Source organism: Pyxicephalus adspersus, chromosome 2 (genome assembly GCF_032062135.1).
Source record: "Pyxicephalus adspersus chromosome 2, UCB_Pads_2.0, whole genome shotgun sequence".
Lineage (NCBI taxonomy): Eukaryota > Metazoa > Chordata > Amphibia > Anura > Pyxicephalidae > Pyxicephalus > Pyxicephalus adspersus.
Genome location: NC_092859.1, coordinates 67,994,632 through 68,010,372, shown reverse-complemented (window position 1 = coordinate 68,010,372; position 15,741 = coordinate 67,994,632).

Genomic DNA, 15,741 nt, shown 5'->3' with positions numbered 1-15,741 from the left:
TCATGACTCAGTCAGTGCAGCTTCAAATGAGTTTAAGCCCACTGGGGGCTTCCTCAGGGGATATTGAGAGATCATGGTACTACAATAAAATTTAGTAAAACAAAGAAAAGAGAGTTAATTGATGCTGATATTATAGTAGTACCTACTTTGGGTGGGTTATATGTTAGGATTGCTTAAGGGATCCAAGGGTAGCTATTGGCCATTTGATATTTTTAATAAAGAAATGGCTGTAGGAGGATGAAAATGAAATTGGTAAAAATATGAGTAGCAATTATTATAGATTACTGTAAGAGAATTTTATCAAAAAGTAAAAAGTAGTGTGAGTAAAGTGAAAGAGCTTTTAATAATACCCACTTATGGTAGGTAGAATATTAGGGTTGCTACAGGGATTCAATACACAATGTTGATTAAGGTGTGTTTCAAATAAAGGTATCCTATCCCAGGAAACATGGATCTAGCTGAAAAATGAGGAATAGGATTACTTGGTAACTTGGAAATCATCACCAGCAGTGGCAGTTTCTTAACTGACAAGCTGCTGGCGATCCTCTCCATTACCAGCCAAACTGTAAGTAATCTATAATAATTGCTATTTTTACCAATATCATTTTTATCCTACTACATAAATTCTTTATAAGAAATATAAACCGATTAAGCTTAATAGCTACCTTTTGGATCCCTTAAGCAATCCTAACATATAACCCACCCACAGAAGGTACTACTTGTCACAGTAGCTGCAAGGCAGGATGGTGGACCCTCTGTGTCACCAGCTCAGTTGGTAGAGACGTGCAAAGAGCGCAGAATTTAGGCAGCTGCTCGGTCTCCACCAGAGCCTCTAGAGGTAAGGGTGTTGTGCTGCGGGCAACTGCCAGGGTGCGGCCCTTGTGCACGCAGAGGCAGGTCACTGCTGATGGCAGAAACAAGACGTGGTACCAGAACGAAGAGCAGAGAGTAGTCAGGGAAGCCAGAGGTCAGGGCAGGCAGCGATCAGGAGTAGTCAAGGTCAAGCCGAGGTCAATTCACGTAAAGTCAGGAATTAGAGAAACAAACAAGAGGAACCTGGAAGCAGAGCCAAAGGAACTCCTTGTTCAGGCAACTTCCTTTTGCCCTTTTAGGGCAGGTCATGTGATGGATGGAGTCATGTGACCTGCTAAATCCTATCCTACCACCAGAGGGGGTCCTGGAGACTAGAGGTTGGTGGTGTTCACATCTACACCAGCAGGGGGAGCGCAAACGCTCTAGTCCTCTGAGGTAGTGAAGCAGCTGACTGGGAGTCACATAACCTAGACCAGGAAGTGAGCTGAGGAGGTGATGCCTTAGCAGAGGGGGAGCTGGCAGCAGGGGAGTGTAAGGTGGGTGGCACTGAAGAGGCACAGATCCCCTGGACCTGCAGGTATCTGTGACACTACTATAATATCAGCATGAATAAACTCTCTCTTTATTTTACCCTTTACCTACCTTTAACTTACCTTTATCCTCTTTCAGCAACCACATATCGATTTCAGCAACCAGCCAACTTCTCTTCATTACAAACCAGTTTATTCTTTAGTATGGCTTGATTTCTCCACAATAATATAGAAGGCTTTTGACCGCCTTTCTGAAGTTGGACTTTCATGTTTTCTACCCTTAACAGAATGGGCATCTCAGGACCCTTCGTTCAGGCAGACAAATACTTATACAGGTCCCCTACAGTCTCCATCAACGTTCCCTATAAAAATTGTTTGCAACAGGGTTGCCCTGTGTTCACCCCTGTTCTTTGCTTTGTGCATTAAGCCTTTAGCCACAAAGATCAGAGCCAACCCCAAGATCCAGGGTGTCTCAGTAGGAGGGTCATCCTTATAAAGTTTCATTGTACGCAGACGGCAATCTCCTTACTTTGACTCAATCGACTACTACCCTCCTGAACCTATGGAGAAGAAATATAAACCGATGAAGCTTAATAGCTACCTTTTGGATCCCTTAAGCAATCCTAACATATAACCCACCCACAGAAGGTACTACTTGTCACAGTAGCTGCAAGGCAGGATGGTGGACCCTCTGTGTCACCAGCTCAGTTGGTAGAGACGTGCAAAGAGCGCAGAATTTAGGCAGCTGCACGGTCTCCACCAGAGCCTCTAGAGGTAAGGGTGTTGTGCTGCGGGCAACTGCCAGGCTGCGGCCCTTGTGCACGCAGAGGCAGGTCACTGCTGATGGCAGAAACAAGACGTGGTACCAGAACGAAGAGCAGAGAGTAGTCAGGGAAGCCAGAGGTCAGGGCAGGCAGCGATCAGGAGTAGTCAAGGTCAAGCCGAGGTCAATTCACGAAAAGTCAGGAATTAGAGAAACAAACAAGAGGAACCTGGAAGCAGAGCCAAAGGAACTCCTTGTTCAGGCAACTTCCTTTTGCCCTTTTAGGGCAGGTCATGTGATGGATGGAGTCATGTGACCTGCTAAATCCTATCCTACCACCAGAGGGGGTCCTGGAGACTAGAGGTTGGTGGTGTTCACATCTACACCAGCAGGGGGAGCGCAAACGCTCTAGTCCTCTGAGGTAGTGAAGCAGCTGACTGGGAGTCACATAACCTAGACCAGGAAGTGAGCTGAGGAGGTGATGCCTTAGCAGAGGGGGAGCTGGCAGCAGGGGAGTGTAAGGTGGGTGGCACTGAAGAGGCACAGATCCCCTGGACCTGCAGGTATCTGTGACACTACTATAATATCAGCATGAATAAACTCTCTCTTTATTTTACCCTTTACCTACCTTTAACTTACCTTTATCCTCTTTCAGCAACCACATATCGATTTCAGCAACCAGCCAACTTCTCTTCATTACAAACCAGTTTATTCTTTAGTATGGCTTGATTTCTCCACAATAATATAGAAGGCTTTTGACCGCCTTTCTGAAGTTGGACTTTCATGTTTTCTACCCTTAACAGAATGGGCATCTCAGGACCCTTCGTTCAGGCAGACAAATACTTATACAGGTCCCCTACAGTCTCCATCAACGTTCCCTATAAAAATTGTTTGCAACAGGGTTGCCCTGTGTTCACCCCTGTTCTTTGCTTTGTGCATTAAGCCTTTAGCCACAAAGATCAGAGCCAACCCCAAGATCCAGGGTGTCTCAGTAGGAGGGTCATCCTTATAAAGTTTCATTGTACGCAGACGGCAATCTCCTTACTTTGACTCAATCGACTACTACCCTCCTGAACCTATGGAGAGAGCCCTGCAACTTTTGTGAAGTTTAGGGTTATAAAGTAAATTCAACAAAAACTGAAGCACTACCTCTGCACGTGGCCCCTGCACAGCTTTCTGTGTTGCGGTATACCTACCCTTTTATGTGGTGGGAACATTTTATTTGCTATTCAGGGACCCAGATCACAGCTACATATAATCAACTGTACTCACACAATTTTCCACCATTGTTTCAGGAGCTCCACGCCCTCATGGATAAGTGGAAGACTCATCCTCTATCGTTAGTAGACAGGACAGATAGCATCTTTAACAATGATGCTTCCTCCCAAATTACTATATTCGTTTGAGACTCTCCCAGTTAGGGTGCCAGCGCAAGCCATAAAAAAAATACAGGTAAATTTCTTAAACTTCATCTGAGCATACAAGCGGCACAGACTGGCTAAACATATTGTTTGTACTTCCAGGGAACATGGAGGACTAGGGGTCCCAGATTTGAACAAATATTATATAGCAGCTCACCTACGCTATCTACCATCATGGACCTTAGTGTCTGTAGGTAACTGGAGGAGAACTGGATTGCTCCCATCCACCCAAATGTGAAGTTATGGAGCTTGTTTATGTTACTTGCAAAGATTTTTTACCTGTGGTGTTTGCAAAGAATATATGGCAAACCTGCAAATAGAAATATAGTCTTTCCTCTCCAGCTACAGTGCTGACATCTATCATCCACACCCCACAAATACCCAACAGCCTTTCCAGGGCTATGTCGCAACCTTGGAGGGAAAGAGGGTTTTTTCACCTCAGACTTATTTTGCATCCAGTAGAGAAAAGAATACTTTCCTTCTCTGAACTCCCAGACAAATGTGAGCTCCTCATTCATCTTTTTATGCTTATCTACAAATAAGATATTATGTATCTTCCCTTATTTAGTCCTCCAGGTTCTTTGATGTTACTCCTTTTGAGAGAAAATGTGCAGATAGTCCATATTCTAAGGGTCTCATCTCCTCCATCTACTGGTTTTGTCCATACAACTGTACAGGCGAACTATGGCAAATTTGCATAAATGTGTACATGGGAGAATATACTCAGTCAAACATTGGAAGGAGACGAATAGTTGGAGATTTGGGAAACAGTGCATAAAAGTTCAATTTGTACACTTTACAAAGAAAATCTATATAAAATATTTTTCATTGGTACCTTACTCCAGATGTGCTCCATAAACTGTTCCATAATGCTGACCCCATTTGTTGGCATTGCAAGGCTCAAAGGGGTACTCTGGAACATATTTTCTGGTTTTGCCCCTTCAAAGCTGCTGGGAAAGAGTCAATACATTATTAACATGCACCCGCCCACTCATCATAGGTCTGCCCCTTACGGGCCTTCCTAAATTTACTTGTAGGCTTCTAGCCCACATCCTAGTGGCAGCTCGCACACTGATTTCCACCAAGTGGAAAGCCACTTTACCCCCCTCTATGGAGGACCTACATAAACGTATCCAAGATGTTCGCCTGATGGAGTATCTAACAGCCCTACTTAAAAATATTATTGACAAATTTGAACGGATATAGTGGAGCTGGGATGTTTACTACTTCCAGATATTGGCTTGAGAGTTAATCACGTGTATTTGATACCTTAGGTCACAGACGCCTAACTGTTCAACTTTACGTCCCCCCCCATCCTTCTAAGGTTTTTTTTTTTTTATTTGTTTTTTTTTCAGATTTGTCCACTCTTCTTGGTAGTAATGATGTGTGCTGCCACACTATGCAACATTATTCGAGCCTCAGATACCTCTAGCTTTCAATATTTAAAACTATTGTATTTCCCTTAATGTTTTTTACACCTGTAAAGAAGATTGTACTGATATTTTATACTAACTTATACCTAATTTATCCACCTGTTATCCACTGTATCTTTACTCACCTGTTATCTGCTTGAAAACAATTTGCCTAAATGTCCTGTGAAGGGTATCAGAGTTTTCTAAATACAGCCATATAAATACTAACTTTATTCCTAAATGACTGCATCATAAGTCTGTTTTTGTCATCCAGCACAGTGGTTGCCAACCTTTTTGGACCCACGGACAACTTAATTACCGGCTCTGTACAGTGCATGCCCCATAGTAACGTCATGATGCCAGAACCCGCCCACTCTGAGCCTGCGATAGGAGAGTGGGATGGTTGTGTTCAGAGACAACCCACCCTGAGCCTGTGATCCATACGATAGACGTGGTCCGCAGCTCTGGCCGAAGGGCCCCCCCAAGCAAGGTCCTTTTCCTGACCCAGCTCGGGGTGCACTGGCTGGAGCCACACATAAGCAAAATTTCCTGGTCCGCGGACAACGGGTTGGCGACTGCTGATCTAGCATACCTAATGATGTTGCTGGTTGCCATTGTAGGGAGGAAAGCATTAGAGACTCCCACCTACAATGGCCACTGGTGGAGATGGAGAGGTTACTTTTCACTGACCTCCAATTTAGGTTGTTTTGTTCAGGATTAGTACTGGAAATATATATGGCTGTTAAACAACTATCTGGACTGGGTGTCAAATAGGTTTTTCACATCCTTTTTTTCTTTTATTTCAAATTATTTTTAATAATAGTTTATTAGTTTTAAGTATATTCATTTTTAGGGGTTCCTTAAGACCTTATTTCAAGGGTTCCTCTAGGACAAGGGTGCCCAACCTAGGGCCTGCAATATCCGGCCCTCTGCTTATTCCCTCTCTGCTTTCTCTGCTTGTTGTCTTGCAGGGAATAGGGCGCGCACATCTCCTATGTTGCTCTATGAGATTGTGCTGTCAGGAGAGTGGGCGTGTACTATAGACCTGGCAATCAGCTGTGACTGCTCCCCACCCAACTTGTACTGTGGGATAATCCAAGCAGCAGCTTGAGATTGCATTCAGGTTGGCGATGATGTTGTGATTCAGTTACCCCTTCCTCATGCCATAGAACCCTGCCTAGGGCAAGATGCTTAGTACTGCTCACTGCTGTCTGGAGTCGAACCTGCAGACATTGTGGTGTGAAGGACTGCGCGGCTGGTGAGGTGCCTGTTACACACAACTGACGACTTCAATTTCTCTGGAATAGAGGAATGTTGGCAACTGGAAATGTGGTGCCAGTTGAAAATGACTTTTGTCCCCCCAAATATAATTTCATAGTCATCATATAATGTTACCCTGTCACACATAGTTATTCCTTTACTATCCCTTTACTCTCTATGAAACCCAAGAAAAGAAGAAAAGAAAAGTAAGAAAAGGGAAATGTAACTGCAAGTGCAGGACTCTTGTGGCTAACTCCCCCTATAATTTCATCACTATGGCACTATCACAAAATACAAAAAACTATACCTGTCATACTATGCTACCATGTCACACATAGCTGGCCACTTAGCTTCTATGAACCCTAACTTCTCAGTAATGGGGAGATGTAGGGGCCTATCTGTTTATGTGGCTATCTGTCACATGAATTGCATTTCTCTGGAAGTATCAATTGCAGAGATTTTTGGGTACAAAGAAGGTTAGTGGCCCCCTATAACTCACAGGACGCATTGTATGGTGTAGTTTCTGCTCTTTGGTACAAAATTGGTGAGCAGGGAGCAATATATGACAAGCCAGCACTGAATGATAGCGAATGATAGCTTTAGTTATGTATCTTTCATTAATAAATGTTGTATTAATAAAATGATAATCAAATGGTGAGTGCAGAAATTCTTGATTTGGCATCTCTTTTATTTGGTGAATGTACATTACCGTAACTAGAACCATTTCAATTTTTTTTAAATTAAAACTATTCTAGTTTTAAACATACATCTTTAATGTTTGTTTGCATTGTGGCAGGCAAGTTTTATCTCAACAGCGGCCCCCAGATGAAAAAAGGTTGGGCACCACTTCTCTAGGAAAAAAGAATTAGAAATCTGGTCTCATTTATCCGAGTCCTATGGTTAATATAGCTGTTCCTGTTGATTTATCAGTAAATATTGATGCTGATTTATTACTCTATACAGTATTTAATACTCTATAGATTACTTAGAGCCCAATTCCAGTCAAAACATTTTATTTTGTTTAGTATAGTGTGAGTAAAATTTTAGAGAACTGGAAAAATAAAAAATTACACCTTTAATTCTGCGGATCCCTCGATGATGCTGGAGCCTACCTCGATAGAATTCCTGGCATTTTTTCTTCCTCCCTGCACAGCGGAAACGCTGGGCGCTGCCATCTTCGGCCTCCTTCTTCCTTCTTTTGGGTACGTCATCCGATCTCGTACTGTGCAGGGACGAGATCAGGTGACCTAGCCTGTTGTAAAAGGGGAAAAAAAAGAGTGCTGATCCCACTGCACATGCGTGAGAACGGCATCACTTTCACATCAGGGAAGGAAAATGCCCCTTCTGTGCATGCCCAAAGTTGTAAATTAACAACACAAAAGAACAATTGAAAAACAGGACTAGAACAACGCCATCATATAATAGCAACCAACGACTTTGATCAGGTATTTTTTTAATGATTGCTGCAGGTTTAGAAAAGACCTATGAAATTACATAGTAAAGCCTATATGAAATGATAGTGATTGAGTTTAAATACTTATAGTGAGCTTAGCTTTTCTTTTATTTTTTTTTATTTTTAGGCATCTAGTGGTAGTAAAGAAAACACCACTGACTTAATGATTATTCTTGGGTTTTCAGTTAGTTGTGTTAAATTTACTACCACGACACATCCAAAAATCAACATGACTGAAAGCTTTACAGACATTTCTTGAAAACAGCAACAAAGTCACAATTGCATTTTTTACTCTTCGTCTGAATGGGCAGATGGAGTAAAACCGATCCAACAAGCTGCTGTAAGGATAAATATAGTAACTGTATCAAACCTCCAACATCAATCAGTCTCCTGCCTTTCATAATCTCTAATCTCTTGAAGATGGATCCAAGGCTAAAGACATCAACAGATTTATTAGGGTTGACTAACTAAGGGAGCACATTTTTACTTAGCTCAGTGAAGCTGTATGCACCTAGATATGCTCTTGACCGAAAACAGGTTTACTTCGGTAGGAATAAAATGTCTTTTAGCAAATCATTCCCATTCTATTTTTGTTGTTTCTGTACTTTTAATTTCTATATTGTGTATACTTAAAGTATATCTAAATTAAAAAAAATAGTTTATTTTGTTGCAAACCAGTAGGTTGTTGTGGGTATTGTTCTTTACATATGATCACCGATTTGTGTTCCTAATTTTAAAATTATGACTATTGTGTCAGAGGTAGTCACAAAAAGCAGTCAAGACGATCTAGATGTCACATGTCAAGCCTTCCAGGCTCTTTGCAGCACTTGAAGTGCAGGCTATGTTACATTTCTGAGACCCTGTTTCTGAACACTGTATAGTTAGCTAGTATGTGTTATAAAATATTTGAGCTGACAGCACTTCATTATTTAAAGGTCAGTCAGTTTCAGGTTAGGGTGTGTGCTGCTTGGCTGAATCACTCATCAGCTTTTTCTGTCTCTCATAGACTCTGGCAGTGGGATTCCCATCTGAACATTTGTGTCTACTGATCTGCTTCTGCTGAATATTCTATTATTTCTTATTGCAGAGAAACAGAGAACTCCATCTGTTAAGTTAAAACAGCCATCACAGATGACAAGTTTCTGGATAGTAAAGTGAATATTTGAACTTCATTATGAATATACATGTGAGTGTTATCTCTTCAGGTATATTGTTTGGAAATCTCTGTGCTGCTTGTTTTAGTTAACTGACCCTACTTACAGTGAAGTGAAGGATTTAAGCTGAACTCTGCATATATCAAATCAAAACACATTATTGTAATCATTAAAATGTCATAACAGAAGAACTCCAGCATCACCTGTTGCTGTCCCATGCGTTTCTGCCTTTGTAACTTAAAAAAACTGCTGTTCCAAAACTTTCTCCTTATCCCTATTGCACAAATCCTGAAATTCAATAAAAGATATTGCAGTACACACTCTTTGCTGTAGGCAACTGCCCAGTTTTCCACTAAAGCCAATGATTGTCCTAAACTCTGTACAGACGTCAGATAGACAACAGATTACTCTCACTGTAAACAATCTTTTGTGATTGTACACACAGCGCCATTCTATTTTTTAGAGAATGGAGGGGGGAGGATGAGCGAGCAACTCCCAGCTATGCTTTCCTCTATAGAAAAGTACACTGGTCATTGTGACTTGGTCAGTTATCTGTACGTCAATGTGGATTGATGAAAGATGTCGGGGAACCACTGAACACATGCTAGTTTTTCATGTGTATGTAGCTTTAGACTGTTCTTGGGCTTCTTTGGGTGTCAATGACAGCTCTTGTGTCTTATACAGTGCACAAAGAGTCCACAGAGCCAGTTCCATTTCTATTCAGAGCTCATCTGCCTGCACATACAGTACATTACAGTACAGTGCGCTTACAGTATACTGTCATATTGGTCTACAAATGTTGATCCAGGATTGTTTCTGGGTAAATAAAAATTATTAGCTGTTCCTTACTGTATTCAACAGCAATGTATGTTATGTTAATTACTTATACAGTAGCAGTGGGGATTAAAGAAAGGGATCTCAAAATAATGATCTACCTATTTTTACTGTTTTTATTTTTAGGTAAAGCTATATATATATTAGTTAAGATGGGAATGATATCTGCAAATCTCATTCAGTGTTTATAGGGTATTTTTGAAGTGATGTTCTGGTTCCTCCTGACTCCTGGCAAAACTAGTGTAGCTAGGAAAAAAGGACCATTTTAATGGTAGAAACTTTCCAAGCTGCTTCATCTTTCTACCTTAATTTGATCTCTTGCATGTATACTATACACAATATGTGGTGGTTCAAGGTCATTGCTTAGACATGTAATATCATCAGGCTTGTCCCCCCTAAGCCCACATACATTTTTGCAAGGGGCTTATAACTACACTTTTTCCTTATTTCACTGTCCAGTAACAGGCTAAGACAGAAACAGAATAACCTGTACTCCACAGAATTCGTTTAGCGCTGTCCATAACAATGGGTATATCTAACAAAAAAGAAATGTAAAGTGGGAAAACATTTGATTAAAGCTAAATACTGAAGTAAACCCTAGTTTTTTCAGACTATACGTTTTATATCTTGTTTGTGACTACAATTTTGTTTTAAATTCATAGCCGCAAGGGAAAGCAGAATGCCACAAAATGATAGAGATTCCTCCTACTACTGCATAATGAGTAGGACTCCACTGTAGAGTGAGAGGTAACCATGGGTAGGAGCTCAACTCAATGTTTTTTTTTGTTTTGCTTTATATAGACTTGGAGAAGTAAATACTTCTGTAAACTATTTATTGCTGCCCTTGTCCCTGGAATGGTTATGTCACTTCCTGTCTGTGAGAGGGAGTGGGACAACAGAACAAGAAAATAGGGGGGTGGTTGTATTCATTATATGAAAACACAGACCTTAATAGTAACATAAATCACAACAATCTGTCCTACACCTAATCCTCATATGTTCACAGTTTATTTACTGAGTGCTCAGCAATTGTGGTAAAAGAAGCAAGTATACCAGGTTACAATTCAAACAACTTTACTGGAGCTTTTTAAGACTAGTGTAAAACATCTAGTAATTAAAAGTAATTGTGCCGCCTTGTGCCATATGTAGCAGACATAACATCTGTATGTTGCCTTATAAATAGGGGCCACAGTTTGTCCCTAAGAGATCACACTAATCTTAAGGAACTCCAGTAAAGGTTTCAGATGGAACCTTGTGTGTTGGCTTCTCTTCAATTATTACTCTAATTACCTAATAATGTATTACTCAGGGTAATAATAACTAAGGTTTAAACCCCTTCCTATTTTAATGAAAACGGGCCTAACAATTGTTGTCTGTGTCTCAAATAAAATAAGAAACAGATTGAAGGTAATGACTGTTAAAAGTACAAGTCACATAAAAAAATAACTAAAATCGGAAGTTTGGCTGGACTGATGGGATTTAAATATTCACATATTCCTAGTAGTAAATATGCTCCCAAGCCTTTACTACCTCTGTAGTTTCACACAATGTGGATGGATTCATCCTCAAAGTTTACAAGAAAAGCATTGAAGGTGTTCAAATTAGCAAGAAGGATTATATTCTCTTAGCAAGTAGAGGTATATTGTCCTTGGTTGTCTATGTCATCTAACTCTCTTCCAGCATTTCCAGCACTGCAGCTTGTTTCAGTGTGTTCAGAAGCCTGTGTCTTCTGCCACATGCCACGGTTCCATTGTCCAGTCTTCACTCACTTAATTGCTGATTTAACATATTAAGAGAGTTAACAAGGTCTCTTTAAAACTTCATAAATAGTGGTAATCATTGTAATAAAAACTTTAAAATCAATTTCACTTTCTTAGTTATATATGGCTGGCATAGCCTGTATTAAAAGTGACATGTCTTTGGCATTTTCTTTCACAGATGTGTATTCCTTCTAAATAAACTTCACCAAGGGGGCGTGGCTTGAGCATGGCCGAGTAAAGACACACGCTACAGAGCTCCACACAGAGCGCTTCTATTTCTGGATATACCTTCTCATCATGCTGGCGAAAAACCCTAAGCACACTCATCTTAAGAAGGAGAACACCCCTGCTACCAATTGCGGACCGCGGGTGTCAGCTAGTGGAGGCATAACTGACTTTTTTCCACAGACTTCAAAGATGCAGGAAGAAGCTAGTGGGGGAGACAAGATGGCTGACGCACCATGTGGTTCAGCACCCTCACCACTATCTCATCACTCTGTGGAGGATTCGGAAGCTCCTTCCTTGCCACATTCAACAGGTGAGATTGAATCACCCTCAGCCCTGAAAGAGATAGGAGCTTTTCTTCGCCCCCTACCCACTAGTACAAATTTAGAACATCACACATGCTGTTGGGTAGCATCTTTTAAACAGGAGCTTGCTGAACTTAAGCAAAATTTGGAATCCACACAAACAGACGTACTATCTTTACAAGTAGAGCATGCAACCCTATCTCTTAGAATGACCAAGATGGAGAACCAAATGGTGGCTCATAATCGCAAGTTTCAATATGCATTTTATTCCTTGGATGATCTAGAAAATCGCAACAGGCGAAATAATATCAGAATCCAGGGTTTGCCTGAGGCTACTGCCACTCCAGATCTGATGGCAACAGTGCAAGGGATTTTTAATCTTTTAATGGACAGGCCTGTAACAACTGAAATTCTTATTGTCATGGCTTACAGAGCGCTGGGTCCCAGGTCTTTGGATTTATTGTGCCCGAGAGACGTCATAGCCGAGTTCATTATTTTTATTTCAGAAATGAATCCTGGACTTTGATAGTGCGCAATTATTATTTTTATAAGATCTGTCAAGACGCAGGGCCCTCAAACCAATACTGGAGGAATTAAAATCAAGGGATATGCCATATAGGTGAGATTATTGGTCCATAAAATGTTTACAGGATTGGGATACCCTCGGCTTACATGCATTTTTATTTTGATTGATGTATTTTTTGTTTATTTTGTTTCTGGAGAAATAGCTCGGTTTGACCCACTTCTCCAGTTTGTTTCCTGATGACCAATGTTTGTACTCTTTTTCCTTTTTTTCTATCTTTTTCTTCCTATGCTGCTCTATGTCCAGGATGAACTTATATGGCTAAAGGATAGACATACGGTGAGGCGTCCTTTGCACAGCGGAATATTTTTTTGTAAAAGGATTTCAAGATGCACAGGATTTACCACTGTGTTCCCTATATAGGTTTTTCTAATTTTGTGTTGATGTGTTACCTTGAATGCGAAAAATTGCAGGCCTAAATAATACTGTTTTATATACTGTTGGCTAGTGTGAGTTGGAAATAGGATTGCAAATATATGTACACAGATATATTTTGTTATTGCTATCTGTTATTTAGGAGATGTCATTCTTTATCTTATTATGTTATGAGGATTTGTATATACACTCATAAATATACCAACGCCTCTGTGTGGAGGCGCCTTGTCTTGATACAGGTTGATAGCCCTCCACGCCCCCACGTAGGGCTCCTACATTTTCAGGGAAATGTAAGCTTCACCCTTTACGTTAGTTAACTTAACTTAGGTCCTACTCCACCCCTCCCGATTGGACCAATTTCTGGGATGACTAACCTCAAATTTTGCTTACAAGGTTTTAATGTGCCTAAGAAGCACTCTCAAATACTCTATGCATTACATAAACAAAAAGTGGGCATCCTCTTTTAGCGAAGAGACCCACTACCGATCTGGGCATATCCCTCAGACTGGCAACATATACTTTACTAACTGGTTCCATAGTTCTAACTCAGATTCTAAATCCAGGGGTGTGTCCATTGGCTTTCATAAGTCTGTTCTATTCACTATGATAGCCCAACAATCTGATCCAGAAGGAAGATTTATTTTTCTGAACATAGAGCTTTATGGTAAAACGTATACCTTAGTTAATCTATATCAAGACCCCAATCAATATGGTATCGATATACTACACAAACTGATAAGTTTTAAAGAGGGACAGATCATTATTGGAGATTTCAATTTTGTGCTGGAACCCCCCATAGACTCTACCTCTAGTGGGGGCCCGGTTATAACATTTTAGGAAGACACTCACCCAATACTCTCCAGTGGATATATGGAGAGTAACCTATCCAAACAATAGATATTATTCATACTTTTCCCCTGCTCCTTATACTTACCATTGTCTAGATATGTTTTTAGTATCCCAACATATCTTAGTAAAGCTTCCTTTGGTCCGATCATCCACCTGTTTTTATGTCTCTAGAGGTCACGGATATACCTAGATCCACCTTTATGTGGAAACTAAATGATAATCTATTATTTGTCCCCGATTGTGCATCTGAGCTACCCCAACTTATCAAACATTTAATATTGGATCATACCTCTGATAACACGCCCCTGCCTACCCAATGGGAAGAGCTTAAATGTGTACTGAGGTGCTATCTGAAAAAACATTCAGCACGGCCTCTTTAGAAAAAACTCATAAACAAAAACCAGAAACAGAGGTTTTGCTTTCTCTGTCACAGAAAAGACAACAATTGAAAGCATTATTAGATAAATTTTCTCTTAAAATGAGAGACAGAACTCACAAATTATTCTATCACCAATGCGATAAACCCGGGAAATTTTTAGCTAGGGCCCTTCATCCTAGAATCAACAGTATTACAGTTCCTTGTATAAACCAGAAATCAGGTCAAAAAACCTTCCACCCGTAGGAAATTGTTTCTTCCTTTAAGGAGTCCTATTCGGATTTATACAATCTGAAAGGGATGTTCACTGATATGGATCCTGATCTTTTCCAATCTAAAGTACATGAATATATTTCAGACACAGCTTTACCATCTCTAAAGATGTTAAATCCCGATTAGATACTCCTTTTACAGATTTAGAACTGCAGGTCTGTAAATCCTCATTAATACCTGGTAAGAGCCCAGGCCCCGATGGGTTCACACCTAGGTTTTATAAGTTGTTTCAGGAACACATTTCACCATTTTTGCTTTTCATCTTTAATGATGTATCAGCTTCTTCCGTGTTTCTCATCCAGTCACTGAAGGCCCACATAACTGTGTAACTCAAGCCTGGTCGGGACCATACTTTATGTGGCAGTTACCGACCCATTTTCTTCAAAAACAAATTTGGATATATGGATTTACTCCAAGCTTTTGGCTGTTCGATTAAAATATTTGCTACCTCATATTATCAATATAGATCAAGCAGGTGATGGAACGGGAGACTCAGAACATTACTCTGAAAGCAAATGTCCAGTAGATATACGCAGATTTGATTCCACATACTCGCCCACTTGCTGGAGATGTGGACACGGTCATGGCTCTATGTTACATATTTGTAGCTCTTTCCCTCTATTAATGCATTATGGAAGAAGGTTTTTGCTATACACAACAAACTTATGGACGAAGATCTGTCTACACACCCACACATTACTTTATTGGCCATCCTTCCTGGCTCTAATAAAGCAATAAAGCGTGGTCTTCTTCGCCATTTTGTGGTTGCAGGCCAAAGGATAATTGCTAGACATTGGGGTTCTTCTGTAGTCCCTACCATGCTGGAATGGATAACAGAAATGGACATTATTGCAGGCTTTGAGTAACAAATATTACAAGAAGAACCAGGGCCTCAGCACAAAATGTTGTGGGATATTTGGGAAATGTTTAGATTATCTCAAGACATCCATCCAGCTGTATCTTCAGTGATATACAAGGTACTACCAATGTTGGGCACTGATCTATATTCTTGCCAGGATCCGACAAGTTGGCATATGGTGCTAGTTCCTATGGATATCTGTTGCGTGATACTGTGTTTATAATATGCCTCATGAGATTGTATGTATTTGGAGCGACCTTGTTTTGGTGTGCAATGCACTACTTTTTCTCTGTACGATGCTAATGACTTTTAATATATGCTAATGGTACTTTTTATATCTTATATATATATCTTATATATGTGAACATTTTCTTCGCACCCCCCTCCACTACCTTATTATCCCCCTCCCCTCATTTTGTTGTCATTGTTTTGTAAACTTGTTAAACCTCAATAAAAATATATTATACATAAATAAACTCATCAAAGGGGGATGCAG